Source organism: Canis lupus, chromosome 24, assembly GCF_011100685.1.
Source record: "Canis lupus familiaris isolate Mischka breed German Shepherd chromosome 24, alternate assembly UU_Cfam_GSD_1.0, whole genome shotgun sequence".
Lineage (NCBI taxonomy): Eukaryota > Metazoa > Chordata > Mammalia > Carnivora > Canidae > Canis > Canis lupus.
The window spans coordinates 22,316,999-22,334,321 of NC_049245.1; the positions used below are offsets into that span (position 1 = coordinate 22,316,999).

Below are 17,323 nucleotides of genomic sequence, written 5' to 3' on the forward strand. Positions count from 1 at the left end.
GTCCTAGCACCTAGGATGGGGTCTGATACCAGCAGGTGAGACACAGGGTTCTCTATTAACCCCTGCAAGGAAGGGGGCCTTATTGTCGGCAGGTGGAAGCTGTGGCGGCCTGGAGGCCAGGGGTGAACGTGTGCGCGCTTCTTCCTTTGGAACAGGGTGGCACATGGCAAGGGCACAGGCTTTGGCCAGAGTGGGGTTCTGACTCCAGCTCTGGGGCCCTGCTCATACGTCTGCTGCTTTCTGAGGACCGTTAGGTAGGCAGCAGTCCCCTAGCAGGCACACATCCCAGCCCTGGTGGCCAGGTGAGGAGGCCGCACATCCCTGACTCACCTTGCGGTGGTAAAGCAGAGCTTCAAATGGGAGATGGTGATAGCCGAGAGGAAGCGTGGTCCCGACCATAAGAAGGGCTGCCAGTGTCTGTGCCCTACGTACAGCCACATGCTGTTTGTCCTCTGACAGGGCGACTGTCCAGGGAGAGGGTATTCAAGACGCTGCAAGTAAGCAGGCACCTGACACCCTGAGAGGCATGAGTGTGTGGAAAGCCCTGGAGCCCAGAGTGAAGGCACAGGAGACCAGGAAAAGAAACACCTGCGTGTGTGCCCAGACAAGGGAGGGGCTTCTGTCCAGGTGGAGAAGAAAGGCCAGGTGCCCTGCCTGACTGTGGGAGGGGTTGGGGCTAGGCCAGCCGGATGGTGACCATGCCCTGCAGGGGAGGGGCTGGGAGTGCCATGTGGAAGAAGGTGCTGTGGGTGCTAAGCCTGTTTCCGATGAGCCACAGCACCCAGAACCCCCCCTTCTTTTGAGTGAGGGGAAGGTGCACGAGGCTCGGAGTGGTCAGGACAGGACTGCGGAGGGCAGTCTGGAGAAGTTCCCTTTGCCCTCAGAATGGTGGCAGCAAAAAAGGAGCCTCTGAAGTCTTTTGAAACATCCTAGGGGTGTGTGTGTGGCGGGGGACCACCAGGCCCGGTCTCCTCTTTGCCTTTCCCAGGCCCCTCCACGAGTGCATTGCGGGCTTTGCAATCAGGCTCGCCTGAATTCAGGGCCTACTCTGCCACTCCACAGGCAACTGTCAACAGCCCTGAGCCTTGGAACAGGAGGAGGCTGCTGGGGGCACGGAGCCATGCCTGTGAAATCCTCAGCACGGCCAGGCACTGCTGGGCCCACTGGGAACGGGCTTCCAGACAGGTTTGGGGCTTTATCAATGGGCTCCCAGGAGACATGGAAGCTCCTGGAATTTGAAACACATTCTTTTGAGGTATTAAGCCAGCAAACAGCCAAAGAAGAGCATATCTGGGGGTGTGGGGCTGGAGCGTCCTCCAGGAGGCTGTCTCCCCACACTGGGCTGTCTCACCCTGGTGGGCAGGCACTGGGGGCTGTCTGTGGTTGTCAGCCAGCTCCCCACGACTCCAGCAGCCAGCGCCACTCATCACTGCACCTACAGGGGAGCTACTGGGGCATTCTTCATGCTGCTACACCCAGAGAGATGGGCAAGCTCCAGGCACTGGAGACCCCTAGGCTCGAAGGAACACGCTAAGAGGAACTGCGGAAACCGGATTGCTGCTCAAGGGAGCTGGTGCAGCCCACAACTGGGGAAGGAGGGTGGAGTCTGACACAGGGCCATCTGTCCCAGGGGCTGTTTCCTCTCTAACCAGAGCACATGGACTTCAAGGAGGAGGTCCTTGGAAATGGCTTGCTAGGGAATGTCCTTGGAATTGAGAATCAAGGGAGAAGCAGCTAAGTCTGTTAAGATAAAACGCAGGACAAAGGAGCAGGGTTGTGACTTGGCTGGAAACAGCAGCCAAGCCGGTGGTGGACTTCCCTCTTGGTGGCCAAGGGTCTACGGGGACGGGCCAGGAGTACCTCCGTTAACTCCTAGATGCTGTGGGGGCTGGCCCCGGGGTGGGGGAGGGTGGCTCCCAGTCCCCTCCAGAGAATGTGTGGTGACAGCAGAGGAAGGGCCGCAGGTGCTATGACCTGGCCCTGGGGTTCCTCTCTCTCCCATCCCCAAGCCTTGTCCCCTGCATCCCTGTGCTCACAGCTGTTCTTCTGTGGCTGTCAGATGGTGGCCAGGGCCTGGACGGGAGACTGTCCCTATTTCCTGCAGCCAGTCTGCTCTGGAGCCACCCTCCCACGGGCTCTCATGCTGACATTCAGGTGGGGTTGCTACAGGGGCAAGAGAGGGTCCGAGTTGTCCAGCACCCCAGGAAAGAAAGACCAAGCCGATTCTATCAAAGCTCAGTTGCACCTCCCAATGACAACCTGATGAGCACAGCGAGGAGCAAGGAGCCACTCATGGAGTGGCTCTGCGGAGGCACTGGCATGACTGAAGAAAGATGGCTGCAAGGGCCGCCAGCTGCCATGGAGGGCAGCAGGGCTGGGACAGCTGCCCGTGGTCATTCTCCAGCTGCTGGACTCCAAGCCAGGGCTCCCAGCACCTGTGCTGCTCTGGGCTAGGAGCTAACTGAGCACGTCTTTCTCAGGGACCTCTCCACCCACCTCTAAGGAAGTGGGGTGCTTACAAAAAGGAACAGAACCCCTGGGAAGCACAGGGGCAGAGCCAGCTGCCTCCCTCCCAGGAAGAGCTGGCTGCTGCTGGAGCCTCTCTGGTAGGTACGAATGGGGCCCAGGAGCTGTAGCCATGCTGCAGCCAGGCCATGCTGTGTGGCACTAGGTGGGGGCTTGTCACCATCGCCCACAGCCTGGGAAGGACGCGGGGGCCTTTGGCTCGCCATGTCTAAGGGTCCTGACCGCACTGCCTTGGGACCTGTCTTCAGATACTCAGCAGGGCGGTCAAATGGCTCTTCCTTCTGGAAGGAAAGCAGCCCTTCTGGGACAGCAGTACCACCTCTCACTGCAGCTGGCTGCTCCGGCCTCAGCTTCAGGGATTAAGGCCAGGCAGCCTCTTATTTTAGGTTAAGAGGCATTAGGAAGGGATGAGAAATTAAGCCCAGGCAGGAGTCTTCCAGGGACTTGCACACACTTCATGGTGGTAGGGCAAGGGGAGCAGAGGGGGTGTCGGGCTCTCTGCCAGGGGCAGAATCAGCCCCTCCCTTGCTGCCTGGGTACAGCGAGGGGTCCCCTGCTGCCAAAGACAGGGCTTGAGAGGAACTCTCAGGCACACTGGCCGAGACTTCGAACCAGAGTTTCCTGGCCTATGGGTGGCACCCTCCTCTAATCTATTCAACTTGGGGTCACCCTCAGCTCTCCTCCTCACCCCTTTGCCTCTGCAGGACCCTCAGTGCACACGGCTTCTGCCTCCTGCCCTTCCAGTACCGATCTCACCACGGGGCAGGCAGCGCATAGCTCACAGCCCTCTGCTTAAAACCGATCGGTCGCTCCCACTATACACACACAACAAAATCCACGTGTCCTGTCCCAAAAGCCCTGAGGTCACCCCCACCCACTCCCTGCCCATTCCCCGAGGCCACCAAGCTGCTCTCCACCAGCAGAGCCTGCTCTTTCCCTGCTGCCTCCCCCACCCACCCTCCCTGGGATCTATGGGGCCCAAGGTGAATGGGTCTGAGGTCCTCACTCTGGTTCCCACTCAGGGCAGCCCCTGACACCACAGGGAGGTCTGCATCTTTTCAGGGACTGTTCCCCAACCACTGGGCCATATCTTGTCTGCATCAGAGGCACCTGGGAAGTACTGCGGGGAGCACCTAAGGAATTACCAGCTTCAGGGGGTAGTGGAGGGGGCCAGACAGTTAACCATCACTCCGGGTGACCTAGATAGGGCTCCGTAGTGCAGGGACACAGGCTGAGGCCTGGAGAAGGCAGTGACCTGCCCAGAGCCACTCAGCCAGCTCCCCAGGACGCAGCAGAAACCAGGCCGTGCTAGGGCTAGATGCTGGCTCTGCCGTCAACTCCGAGGGACCATGTCACCGCGCCTTGGTCGTCACAGGTAAGGCAGGAGTGTGGAGAGGATTCGACCCACGTAGAGCAGGGCTTGGCTCATGGTGGTCCTCGGGGAGCGGAAGCAGGGATAGGCCCCACAGTGTATCCAGCGAAGCACTGGAGCAAGCCTCCCTGGAGGCAAGAAAGGACGGGGCAGCTTTTTGTTTTAACCAGCCCGTTTTTCTCACCTTCCAATCTAAGGCCCGCCTGAGACTGTGAAATGGGGAAGGTCCCCTGTGCCATGAGGGAGGCACCTTCCCTGCGGGCTTCTGCTTCCCGGCCTGCCTGGCTCCGTTCCCTGAGGCTGCAATCCACATGGACCTGGGTTCTGGTCAGGAAGCCAGGGAGCCTGGGTCCCCCGCACTCACCATTACTGTGATTTCCTGTTTGGAGGGAGGCAGGGGGCTGCAGGTTGCTGCCCAAGGCCCCGTAACCGCGGTAACTGTAGTTGAGGCCACCGTTGACGTACACGGGGTCCTGGGAGTAGGAGGAGGCTGGCAGTGAGTAGGTGGAGTGGGTGATGGCTGCGGAGTCCCGAGAGTGCTGCTTGTCCAGGGCGATGGGCTCGTCCTACAGAGAGGGGAGGAAAGCGCTAGGGGACCCGAGGGGTGGCAGGCACTGACCCTTGTCCCTGGGACCCAGTGCTGTGGCCTGTGGGACTCTGCTCACGTCTCTGTGGGCCAGATTTGATCTGCTCCTGCCTAGCTGAGAACCCTCTGGGAGGCCAGACTCCCTAGGTGTGCCGGGCCTTGGTGCTGGACTTTGCACATCTGCCCTGCTGTGGCTCTCTCTGCTCTGAGGACTGCCCCCGCCCGCCCACCCCTGCTGCCCAGGGCTGCTGGGGAGCACGCACCTGGGAGGACTGGTAGATCTCCAGGCGCATCCTTTTGGCTGCTTTTCTTGTCTCGCTCTCGCAGGCAGCTGCCAGGATGTTTTCTGCCATGGCCGAGGTCAGGTGGGGAGGCGTGGGTCTGGTCTGGAGGCAGAGCGGGGACGGAGCCATGTTGGGGCTTACCCAGACCCTGCCCCGGAGGTGGCAGGCACAGGGCTGGGGTGTGGGCCCCGGGCCATGATTTCTGGAGCCGTATAACCTTTCTGGGCCCTCTCCGGCCCCAGCCCCCTCCTCTGTGAGTCTGGGAATGCAGTGCCTGCTTCCAGGAATACTGGAGAGGGAATGGTCTGGCCGGAGCACCGAGGAGCCCCGGGGGTGTGGCTGGAGGCCAGTGGTGGTGCAGAGGGGACCGGGGACGGGAGGAGGGGCTCACCATCTCCATGCCGTTTTTCTTCATGCGCCGGCAGGACTTGAGGTACGTGCGGATACGCTTGCGAGCCCGCTCCTGGAACTCGGGAAACTGCCGGCTGCAGGACTCAATGATGGCCTGGATCTTCTCCTTGGGCTGCTTGGAGATGGGCACCATGCGGTCCAAGTTCTCGTCCACAAAGAGCCGCACAAACATCTGCGGGAGACACAGGCCGTGGGGAAGGCTGGCCCTGGCCATAGCTCCCGCCCCCCAACCCAGCCTGGCTCTCGCTGGCGCTCACGTTGAAGGCCTTGAGGCGCTCGGGGTCCATGCCCTCAGAGTCGTTCATCTTGTCATTGTCCTCGTGGTCATCATGGTCGTCATCATCGTCATCTGCTGTGGGGGCCCGGCCCACCGTCAGGTCCTCAGGGCAGCCACTGACCTCAGTCTTGATGGAATCATAGCTCCCGGAGCTGTAAGGGGGCGACTGAGAAGGGGCGAGGGCCAGAGGGTCAGAGCAGGCCCGCTCTTGGTCTCTGATGGCCATAGTGAGCTTGGGGACCGGGACAGTGAGCCAGCCACAATTTCAAGGTCCTGCACCACCTCCCCTCCCTGCTCCCTTCTATGAATCGGAGGCACCAGTGTTGCCACCCCTCCCTGGCGGCTGTAGGCAGGACCGCCTGCCTGCCATGGTGTAAGTGCAGCCTGGGGCCCCGGAGGCACTGAGCAGAGGTGTCAGGGCTTTACTCAGCAGTGGTGCCCATGCAGGGCCCTGCCGCCACATCGTGAGAGGGACAGGTGGGTGCAGGCTGGGTTCCCGCCACTAGCCACAGCCTCTTCTGGTTCTGGCTTTGGGGTTTTCCTCCCTGATCCTCAGGGGGCTGCAACCCTGAGCTGGCAACTGAGCTGTCATGCAGGCGGCGAGTGTGCTGTCTGTCAGGAGGAGGAACAGATGGGCTGGGAGAGGGAACCAGCCAAGGCGACAGGTCCATTAGGCAAAGTGCATTCCCGAAGCTGCCAGGCTGGGGTTCTCCTGTCTGCTGCCACCCCCAAGGAGACACTGTGAGCCCCCATGCAGAGGGTGTATGTAGAAAGGGGGAGTGGGGGCAGCCCGGGTAGCTCAGAGGTTTAGCGCCGCCTTCAGCCCAGGGCGTGATCTTGGAGACCTGGGATCGAGTCCCATGTCAGGCTCCCTACATGGAGCCTGCTTCTCCTTCTGCCTGTGTCTCTGCTTCTCTTTCTCTCTGTGTCTCTCATGAATAAATAAATAAAATCTTAAAAAAAAAAAAAAAAAAAAAAAAGGAAAGGGGAGTGGGAACCAGGCCCAGCTCACCAGGCATCACCAGGCAGTCACCCTATCCTACGGCAAAGAAGGGACCTGCGGTCTCTTCCCACCACAGGAACTCCTCCCAGAATAAGCCTCTTCTTGGGATCCCAGCTCTTGCTGAAGAACAAACAGATGAAATGGACACTGGCCGGCACCCAGTCCTGCAGCGGCTGCCACCACCAGGCTTCCTGTGACCTGCCCACAGGGATCAGCCCTCCCAGGGCCTCTGGCCCAGTGCTCAGCTCTTGACACTTACACAGACTTTACAAGGAGCAGAGACACCTAGGTCCTCTGGCCTCCTGCTGGGTCATGCCAGACTTGTGGTGGAGAGTCAAAACACCTCCTAGGCCCTGGGCAAGTCACATTCCCAGGCCACTCCTTAGCCAAGTCCTATGCCAGGGCCAGAGGAGACGGAGATAGAAACCGCAAGACACAAGCTGCCGGTGGCACTGACGCTCCCATCTCCCTTCTTTGGCCCACATACGTGGCCTGAGGTCATGATGGCGGACTCTCCCTCTGCAGCTCTATCTGGACTTGGAGGGGGAAGACCATGCTCTGGCCAGCACCTGCTCTGTGGCCTGGGCTCAGACATAGTGACAGCTGAACACCCCCTCATCGGTACAGAACTTTCCCATGAGACAGGCCATCAGAGGCCAGCCTGGCACCCACCCCACACCCTGTGCAGAAGAGGCCCAGGGAGGGAAAGGTACAACCATGTACCTGTGTAGAGGTACATGGTTGGAGGCTGGGGGTGTAGGGCTCCGAGAAGTCACCTCTGGCCCCCCAGCTCTGGCAGGAGAAAACTCTCCCAAGAGTGTTCATGTGCTCAATGCAGCGCTGCACCACCGCGGGAAACCTTAGTGGCCAGAGGCAGCTTGTAGAAGGGCGAGGGGGCCCCGAGAAGCAGGGAGGAGTGTCCAGTGGTGGGGGCACCTGCATGGGCCACCCTTCTCCCAGGCCCACCCTGCATCAGCCTGATCTACTGGGTTGCTAACATCCACATCCCTGGGGCTGCAAAGGCCTCGTTCCTTCTCTGCATCTGTAAAAGGGGACAGCATGCAAAGTAGCGGGGGGAGGGCCTCAGTGCTGATTGTGGCCCCTTGCTGCTGTGAGGCGCAGCAGACTGTTCCGGGGGTAGGGGAATAGGCCACACATCACCTCCACTGAGGCCGGGGCCCAGCGCTCTTCACAGATGGTGACAGCGGCTCCAGAAGGGAAGGCCTTGACTGAGGCCACACACTGTGAGCTCTCGGCCGGAACCTCCGCAGCCAGGGCCTCTGTGCTGACCTGGGGTCACAGCGCTGGGCGCATGTGATTTCACGTCAGCCTCGCACAACCCTGACATGCACAGGAAGAAGGAGGCTCGCGGCTCAGGGGGCCCACAGCCCCACACACCTCAGGGGTGGTCTTCACCCCGTACTTGACGCGACTCCGCAGTCCATCGGTGCCGCAGCCGTCTGAGGGGTAGGAGGGCGTGCTGAGCGTCGTGCCCGGCGGGAGCTTGTCGCACAGGTTGATGGGCTGATCTTCGGAGGTGGCGGTGAAGTCCATGGGGGCCACAGCACCGTTGCCATTCATCTCGGGGAAGGCGGGGTCGCCCTGCGTGCTGCTCGATGTGGATGGGTTCAGGGTGGAAGAGCCATTGCCGCTGCCACTCTCAGAGGAGGAGTCATCTGGAACAAGAGGCCTGGGTGTGAGGCTCCACCCCAACACCTACTGACCCTACAAGCCCCCTGGGGTATCATGGCCACACCAGCCACAAGGAATACTTGCCCGTCGTCCTCACAAGCATCTCTGGGCAGGAGATGAGCATGGCTGTCCCCTTTCGGGGCTCCAAGAGGCGAGCTCTGCCCCTACCTGACGTAAGGGCAGGGTCCCTCCACCAGAAAACAGACCATCAGGAGTAGAGTGTGCCAGGCATGGTGGCCCCCTGCACTCCAAGCCCACGGCACCACATCAAGGGCTCAAGGGAGGCTTTGGGGAGTGAGTGGCTGCAAGCTCAAGTCTGACAAGCCTGCTGCATGCCAGAGGTCCTCGGACACCCCAGAGGCCACTAGGGGCTTGACTACCAGCCCCCTCTTCCTCTCACTCACCTCTGCCTTACCCCTTCACACCCTCTCCCCACAGCAGGCTCTCAACTTCCTCCATCCGCCTAAGGAGAACCTGGCTAATGCATTAGCCCTGCTGTGACACCCCCGCCCCACTCCTTCCTGCACGCAGGCCCAGCCTTGTCCTGGCAGCTGACCCGGGACAGCGTGGCCCCACAGCTGCCTCCGGTGTCGGGCCACCCAGAGCCGGGGCTGCAGGGTCTGAGGTCTGCACTCCCTGTACCTCAACGGGCCATCCCTGCTTTCCAGAGGTGACCGCCCAACAAAGCTCTGCTGAGGGCGCCCCCTGCTGCGGAGAGCACAACACTGCGGGGGTGGGGGTGGGGGTGGGGGTGGGGGTGGGGGTGGGGGGGCGGAACTTGAACGGAGGGGCTAGACTTTCTCAGATCGAAGTCCCGGCCCCTCTCCCCAACCCAGGCCCGGCCTCCTGCCCAACCAGCTGAGATGGCAGAGGCCAAAGCCACTCCAGCTCCCCGGGTCACTGTCAGGTGAGTCCCGCGCGGCTCCCGGGGGCGCCCAGGTGCCCGGAGCTGCTGGGGGAGGGGGGGCCACAGCGAGCCTGACCGCCCCCAGGCCGCCCCTTCCCCCAGGCCAGGGTCGCCCGAGGCCCCACCCCCACTCTCCCGGCCGGCAGATTATGAAGATTTAGTCCCCGGGGCCGGGCACTGGGCACGCGCACCGCCGGAGTGTCCCCATGGCGACGAGCGGCTCTGGCACCCCAACCAATCGCTGGGCTCCCGGCTGCCCGGGGGCGGGGCCCGGCTGCCCATCAAGCCGCCGAGCCCGGGCAGAGGGGGATGGGAAAGGCCGCGGTGAAGTGGCACCCCTCCCCCTCGGCTGCCGCAGGTCCCCCGGGCTGGCTGCCCCTCCCCCTCTTCCTCTGGGCGGCCACCGCTCCCCCCATCCTCCTGCAGGCAGGGCAGCTCCAGGCTCGGCTCTGGGCTTACTCAGCTGCACCCCAGAGCGCCCTCTGGCCTGCGGCCCTGCCACCTCCGGACCCTCACCACCCATCGCCGCCCCTTCCTCCTCCATCACAGATGGGCCTGCTTCCCCCCACCTCGCTGATCTCCAGCGACCAGTCTAGAATGAACAAATCACCTGGCAGTATTTACTGAGCACCTACTGCAGGCTGGCCCGGTCCCAGGCTGGGACATAGAGTAACAAGGGCAACCCAGGTGCTGGCCCTCCAGGAGGGGCATCTCCCAACCAAGGAGAGTGGCTGCTCTCCTTCCCTGCAGTCACACCCCTGTCTCCACTCCACCTTTTCTCCAGGGCGGGCCTACTCATTACTCCTTGGTTCTATAGCCTTGCCGCTCCGCTCGGTGCGGCCCAGGCTCCGGCCGGGTGTGTTCTTAGGCCCAGGGCCTCTGTAGCCCGGATCCCACTCCGTTGGCGGCCGCAGGGCCTCCCATCTCCAGGCCTTTGCTTGGGCTCTGCTGCCTGCCTGCCGCGGTGCTTCCAAGCTCAGAAAATTTCCCTCGGCCTTCAAGGCCTGGCTCAATGCTGCCTCCTCAGGGCAGGCCTCCTCCAAGGTCTCTAGGAAGGAGGTACTCACAGCCCTGACAAAGCTGGTCCCTGTCCCTCCTAGAGACTTCATGCCTCCTTAGCCTGGCCCGGGTGAGTCCTGACAGCTGCCCACTTTCCACCGAGGCAAAACCTGTTGTTGCTGAAGACGCCCTCACACACTCAGAAGCCTCTTCTGGAGCTGAGGATCTGGAAGGCGAGGATGGACACCCACACCTGCTGGTCCTGGGAACTCCTATTTGCAGGTGAGACTTCACACCCTGGCATCATCCCCAAGAGGCCAGCTGCCTGACCTTGGAGGGCTTGGTCTTCCTCCAAGAAAAGGGTTACTGGGTGGGGGGCACCATGCCTGGCACCCAGTGAGCCAAGGTCCCCGTGCTCAGCATGGGCATCAGGCCCACAGCCTCCTGTGCTGCCACAGCCCTGCACAAGCCCAGAGGTGGCACCCCAACTGCCTGCCTCGCTGACCAGGTTAGCTTCCTTGCCCTATACCTCTGGCAGGGGTGAAGGGGCACAGGGGAAGGGGAGAGGGGAGGTGTGCATGCTCCCGGGCCCCTTGCAGCTCAGGAGCCCAGACTGGCCCAGATTCCTGGAGCTGCCAATTCCTTGCCCCAGGCCTGTGCACCTGTGCTGCTCAGCCAGCTGGCCCCAGGTACGCACCCCCTTCCCCCTACTCAGAGGCTGCCTTAGTCTAGTATGGGAAGCTGCTGGGCAGGTGCGAGCGGGAGGTACCAGGATCCAGATCACGCATTCCAAACTGTTGGAAGAAACCGGAAATCTACACCATTAGGTAAATACTCGGATTTAAAAATATTGGCAACTGACTTACATCGTTTACATTTTGAAAAGCCTTGCCAAATAAATGGATAAGACAAAATGTGGTCTATCCACGCAGTGGAACGTTATTCAGCTGTAAAAAGGAACGAAGTACCACTGAGACACACTTCAACGCTAGGGCCTTGGAGCACACGATGCCGAGTGGAAGAAGCCAGTCACAGCGGGACGGACACTGAATGGGTCTGCGCGCGCGCAGCGTCTAAAGCAGGTCCCTTCACGGGGGCGGAAGGCATGTTAGGGCTCCCAGGGGCCGGGACGGGCGAGGACAGGGAGCTGCTGCTTCACGGGCATGGAGTTTGTTTGGGGTGACGAAAACCGTATTTTGGAAATAATGGTGTTGCTTGCACAACACTGTCAGTGTACTTAACGCTGCAGAATTGTCTACTGAAAAATGGTTAAAATGGCGATTTTAACATTACACCATATTTACCACAAAAATCCCCCCCAAACTAAAAAAACCAACCACACCCAAAGCCTTGAGCGGGCCAGTGGGGCCCCGGTTCCCAACTCCACATGCTCCCACTCCATTCCTCCACAGGCCAGGGCTCGCCCGCCTCCACACAGCACCCAGGGGCAGGGGGAAGCCAGCACCCAGAGCCCTCATCCCGGGCACAGAAGGGTCTCGAGCTGTGCTCCCCAGTCCTTCTGCTCCGGCCACAGTGCACCTACACCACCTGCCCACCCACCCCCGGGGCCGCCAATGACTGGAGTCCAACTTTCTGCCGACTGGAGGGGCCCACGGGGTTTTAGGCAGCACGCAGAGGGGCTGTGGACTGGGGTGGACATGGCTGGGCAACCCTGAAGATGCCACTTGACCTCCCGGAGCCCCAGTTTCCTTTCCAAAGGGGTTCCGTGTCCACAAAATAGAACTTGTATGGTATAGACAATACCTGGTAGAGAGAGCAGGCACCAAACGACAAGCTGGTTCTCTCCACCCGCCTCCCCCCTCACATCACCGCGCACCTACTTCCCACACACACGGGCCTCCCTGAAATCTGAGGCGGCCACACTGAGGGCCCACCCCCCAATCTGAGGCCGTGCCCACCCGTGTCCCTTCCTTGGGGTCAGGCCCGTGCAGGACACCGGGAAGAGAGCAGTGAAAAGACAGGGGTGGTCACTGTCCTGGGGGCTCATCCTCTGGCAAGTAAAAACCCAAACATAAGGGTTCTAGCAGAGACAGGGCTCCAAAGAGAGCCGTGAGCTTTCTGGCCCTTGGTCCCTGCGCCTCAGCCCGCCAGCCCTGACTGCAGGGCCCCATCTCCAGTTCTCATCCCAAGGACGAGGAGGCCCTCTGAGGGAAGAAGGGATGAGGAGGATGGGAGCAAAGGGAGGAACAAGCCTTCAGGAGGAAGCTAAGCTGAGAGGGCCCTGGGGCCAAGGCCCCCTGACCCTGGGGCGGGGGGGAAAGGTGCTGCTGGGGGGCTGGCGGGTGGTATGTGTCTGTCCATGCCACACCCCCCCACCGCCCCGAAGGCAGTGGCAGCTGCAGGGAGTGAATTTAAACCCCTAAGGAGGAACCAGACTTCCCCCAGAGGCAGCCCCCTCGCTGCACCCCACTCCAGCCTGCTATTCCCGCTTAGGACACTCTGTCCCCAGCTCTCCCTCCTCTCCGGGGATTTGCTTCAAGGTCACCTTCTCAGTAAGACCTCCCTGCCCAACTCTGACATGCTGACCCCTTTACCTACTTTTTTCCAGAGCATCTTAATCACCTCACATACTCTGTCTATGGCCTGTGCCCAGCCCTGCAGACCCAGGGTTAGCAGGGCTCTATAGGGTGGGACCAGATCATTCCTGCATCTCCAGAAACCAAACTCCTCCCTCTGGTGAGGGCACGCTAAGTCTTCCAGGATGAGCACCTGCCCCACGCCCGGCCAGTCAGCACAGCTCATCCCAGTATCCCAGTGATCAGTGGGCATCTGACCAAGCTGGACCCATGAAAGTCAGTCCCGGGGCTCAGGGCTACTGAGCCCATCCGGCAGGACTGAATGGCTGGCTTGGACAAATCCCCCCTAAATCCATCTGTGCCTAAAGCCAAAGGACCTAGGCTTTCTGGTATGGGAGCCAGTCATTTCCCTACTACTGAAGCTAGGCGGAGGCCGGTTTGGTCTCTGAGTGATCTGCAACCCTCCCTCTGGGAGGAGCCGAGCGACCAGAGCCCGAGCCAGGCTGTGTTCTCACTGTGAAGCCCTGGGCTGTCCCCCCAGTTCAGTCCTGAGGGGGCTGGTGCTCACAGGAGGGGCTGGTGGCAGTCCCGGCCCCCGCAGCGCCTTTCAGGGAAAGAAGAGAGAGCTGTGTCAGCACCCCAGGCTGAGGTTCCGGTCCACTCTGAATTTTTCCCTCCTCCCCACTCCCTCCAAAAAAGTGTGATTTAAAGGAGATTTAGGTACTCCAACTCATGCCCCATTCCCAAAAGAGACCGGCGGAGGGGGAGGGGGGTGAGCAGGTGTGGGGCCTCACTGTCTCCCAACCGACCTTGGGCACAGCCGTCTCCTTGGCTCCTCTTATCTGCAGGCCAGGGAGTTGCCGCTGACGCCCTCTTGGGCTCGGACACTTTATGACCCTGTGAAAGAACCCAGCTGGCCCCATGGGCAGCAGGGCCCCGGCGCACGGGGTGCAGGAGCTGGGCCTTCCAGGGGTGCAGGCCTCCGGCCACAGGGCCGAACCCGCCCTGACCCGGCTGGGCGTGACCCCCTTGTCCCCGTGCCATCCCCGTCTGTGCCACTGTGCCGGGAGGCCCCTCCAGGACGGGCCCCGACCCGAGGCCAGGCTGTCGGAGCCTAGGACGACGCCAGCAGGACAAGACTGCCCCCAACCTGTGATTGTACGAGTGACAGAGAAAAGGGTCTGCTGAGCGGCCAACAGAGAAGCAGCTGGGGAACGCACCCCTTCTGGACATTTGCACCAAACCAGGCCTCCCCAGCTCCGGCGAGGGGCAACGCCTGGTCCGGGCAGGACGCGGAGCCCACCACCTGTGCCCGGAACGCCTCGGGCGGGGAAGGACTGCGATGCCCATCTATTTAACGTGGGGCAATGCGCTGCTATTCAAATGGGGGAATTAGTGATGAATGGGGGAAATTGTTCCTCCCTCTGTCCCGTCTCCAGAAGGAGACAAAAACCCCTTTTACCTCGGCAAACAATGCCCTTATGTGGGCGCCAGCGCCCCGCAGCCCGCACAAGCCCGGCTCTGTGCGAGCCGCCAATCGCCACACCGAGCTCTGGGGCCACGGCCAGCGGCACCCTCTCCCAGTGGGCGACCCACCCCCCGTGGGTGACCCACCGGCTCCCGAGGCGGCCCGGGGAGAGGTGGGAAGATCCTCCATCCCCGGGACCGCGGGCCGCGCACACGGCCACGGCGGCCCAGCAGGCCCAGCAGTGCGGCCAGGGGTGCGGCTGCGGAGGCGCGCCCCCTCCTCCGTGGGCTTCTGTCGCTGCCTCCGTCGCTGCCCCTGTCACTGCGGCGGCGGCGGGCAGGGAGCGGAGGGGGCAGCAAGAATTCACACACAAAAGAGCCGGACTGGTGGGGAGGAGGGGGGAGGGCACACTGGAGCCCCGCCAGCCCTTCCTCCTCCCGGCCGCTGTCGGGGCGCTGGCTGCCTCTGAATTTGGGTGTGCACCTCACCGGGGCCGGTCCTCGCCTGCTCTGACAAAGGCCAGTGGCCCGGGCCGTGTTTACATGATGCATAGTTCCCAGGAGCACCAGGCTCCTGGCAGGCTACCCTGCTCTTCCTCCCGGAAGGAAGGGGGAGGGCCTCGGGGTCAAACGGGGGACACAGAGGAGTCCGGGGAGGCAGTACCACTGGGATCCCCCCATCCTGCAGGAGGTGCCATGCTGGGTGCCCGCCCCACAGTCCAGCGTTCGGGCCCTGGCTGCCCACCCAGTCGTCCCTCGGGAGCATCAGCCTACCCTGTGCTTCCAGCGGCAGGCCCCCCGCTCCCGCCCGGCTCCTAAGGCCACCAGCCCAGGGCCACGGGCACCTCCGCTGCGCAGCCCCGCCTTCCCGCCCGGGCTCGGGTGACTGGGCCCTTGGGCAGGCACCAACACCTGGGCGCTCCGAGCCCAGAGCAGCATTCTGGAAACGGAACGCCAGCCAGACATGGAATTTCCCATTTCCTAGTGGCCACAGTTACAAGTGAAAGGAAACAGAGAGAATGCATTTTAATAATCTATTTTATTTAACCCAGTATATTCAAAATCTTATTTCAACAAGTAATCAATACTGTGCTAAAATGGAGCTATTTTACATTCTTTTTTCCTAAGTCTTTGAAACTCAGTGTGTATTTACACATACAGGCACCCTCAATTTGCAGAGCCTTTTCAACAGCCCTCGATGGCTACGGTATCAGACAGTGCAGACCTAGGACTTCCTAATTTCCCCCTAAAACCGAAATCATTTCTCTCAGTGTGGGAACCCTGGGGGCTCTGGCCCCTCGTGAGGTGTCCAGCCCAAGGATGAGTTTGGGTCTTGGGAGCAGGTGGCTGGAGCAGGGCTGGCATCAGGGCAGTGGGGACGGTGCCACCTTCCGTGGGGTGGGTACTAAGTGAGTGTCAGGCGCCGGGCACATCCACTGTCCCTGACTTGCACAACCGCCCCTGCAGCAGGCTTCAGGGAGGAAACAGAGGTTCCTTGAGGGAAGTCACTGGTGTCACACGGAGTGAGTGAAAAGCCTGGATGGGCCCCTGACTCCCCAAAGTGCCTGCCCTCTCTCCTCTAGGCCTCCATTTTGCATCTCTGTTATGGAACGGCCACTACCTCTGTCACTCCTCCAACACATACTGGTCAAATATGCCCCGGGGGAAATGCTCCCACTATGGACAGGCTGGGTCTGTGTCTTCCAGGCCCGACGTCTCCCTGGCCCCACTGTCTAAGTCAAGCACAGGCCGTGAGAAATCAATGCTAATTCAATGTACAAAGCTCTAGCCAAGATGCCCACTGTACCCTCTCCTCCCCCCCAAAACAAATCATGTGTTCTGAGAGCAAACAGAACCACTTCAGGCGACCATGTGTGAATGATTCACGGGGCAGGGCCCTGCCCCGGAGCCTGCGTGTGTGCATGTGGTGTCTGAGGGCCCTGGCAGCTCCTCTACCAGCCCTCCCGGAAGCTGGCCTGGGTTCGTTGCATCCCAGTCCTTAGGTCAGGGTGATGACGCCAACATGGCTCCAGTCACTTCCTGGTTCCTGGGAAAGCCATCCTTGGACGGGCTAGGGGTGGCAATGTCTCTCCTGCATGCACCCCACCCTTCACTCCCCGGGGGCTTCCTCTCCAGCACAGCAGGGCCTGCCGCCACAGAAGGCCAATAGGCAACGGGGATCTAATGCATCCTAGACCAAGAGGCAGGAGCAGCGGGAGGGCTCGGGCTTCCCTGACTGTCCAGCAGACCCAGGCCGGTGTTCCAGGTGTGTCTAGGGGTTTTCTCTTCCTTTCTTAGCAGGTGAGCCTCACCTCAGGCTGTGCAGCCTGTCCTGCTCTGATGTCCTCCCCAGGCATGTGGGGGCCTAAGACCCTGGCAGCCTGCACAAGGCCAGGGCTGTGCAGGCCCAGCCTGCTCCTGGGATAAAGGGATCTCTCGGTGCTGTCTCCCAGCCTCTCTTACCCTCAGTGGCCAGAGGCCAGGACAGCCTAGCATTGTCTGTGCAGCCCGCAGCCCAGCTGATGATGGACACTTTCCTGTGACCTGGGACTGCCAGGGTGGCCCACAGCCAATAACCGGAAGGACTTGGGCCCGAGTTCTCTGTTCCCTGGGGGAGGGGAGGGCAGGGGGATTATTCCGTGAAGATGTTTGGAGCCTTGAATAGGAACAAACAGCTCTTGCTCTGGAAGGAAGGAGTATGACCTGTAGCCAGGGAATGAGGCCCAGACCCAGATTCTTAGACAAGTAGGGTCAGGGGGGTGGACAAGGCTAAGATCAACAGGTATGGAAGACAGGATGCTCAGTTTAAAAGCTCACCGCAGGAAAAGTCCCTTAGAAGCCATCCCCGGGACACCAGGGTCAGGGGCCACAATCCTCCCCCCGGATGTGACAGTGAGCAGGCTGGATGCCCACCCTTGAGTGCTGGGTCCAGCAGCGGGCCTGCAGGAAGGTGGGCGCCATCTACAGAGAACACCGAGTATCCAGGCTGGGGGGTACTGCTGGTGACGGAGCCCAAGTGGCCGGGTCCCACCGCCTACTCACTCCTTCCTCATTAGCAGTACGGCCCCCGGCCCCCCTTGCACAAGCAGCATCCACCTCTCGCCAAGAACACGCCTGTGGCATCCTTGATGCTCAGCACAGTGGCTGGGACACAGGAGTCAAGCTGCTGCCCGGGAGCCTTCTCCTTGTTCTCCAGCAGAACAAACTCACTTAGCTTAGCTGCCGGCCCGTGTGGAAGCCTGGGACACAGTTTGCCAGATCC

The 17,323-nt window shown here is 61.3% G+C and overlaps 1 non-coding gene across 10 annotated transcripts in view; it reads right to left on the bottom strand.

Moving 5' to 3' along the window:
- The window catches only part of NOL4L, a 130,567-nt gene that overhangs the window by 4,625 nt on the left and 108,619 nt on the right, over positions 1-17,323 (bottom strand). For 9 of the 10 annotated variants that reach the window (XR_005377745.1, XR_005377751.1, XR_005377750.1 and 6 more), the window contains 5 exons: positions 7,858-8,135; positions 5,437-5,622; positions 5,160-5,351; positions 4,748-4,870; positions 4,263-4,464 (listed from right to left, as the gene is read on the bottom strand). This is a non-coding gene — a transcript (nucleolar protein 4 like). Of the gene's footprint in view, positions 1-3,671; positions 4,027-4,262; positions 4,465-4,747; positions 4,871-5,159; positions 5,352-5,436; positions 5,623-7,857; positions 8,136-17,323 lie in introns of all 10 variants that reach the window. The other variant, XR_005377746.1, reaches the window with a different exon arrangement.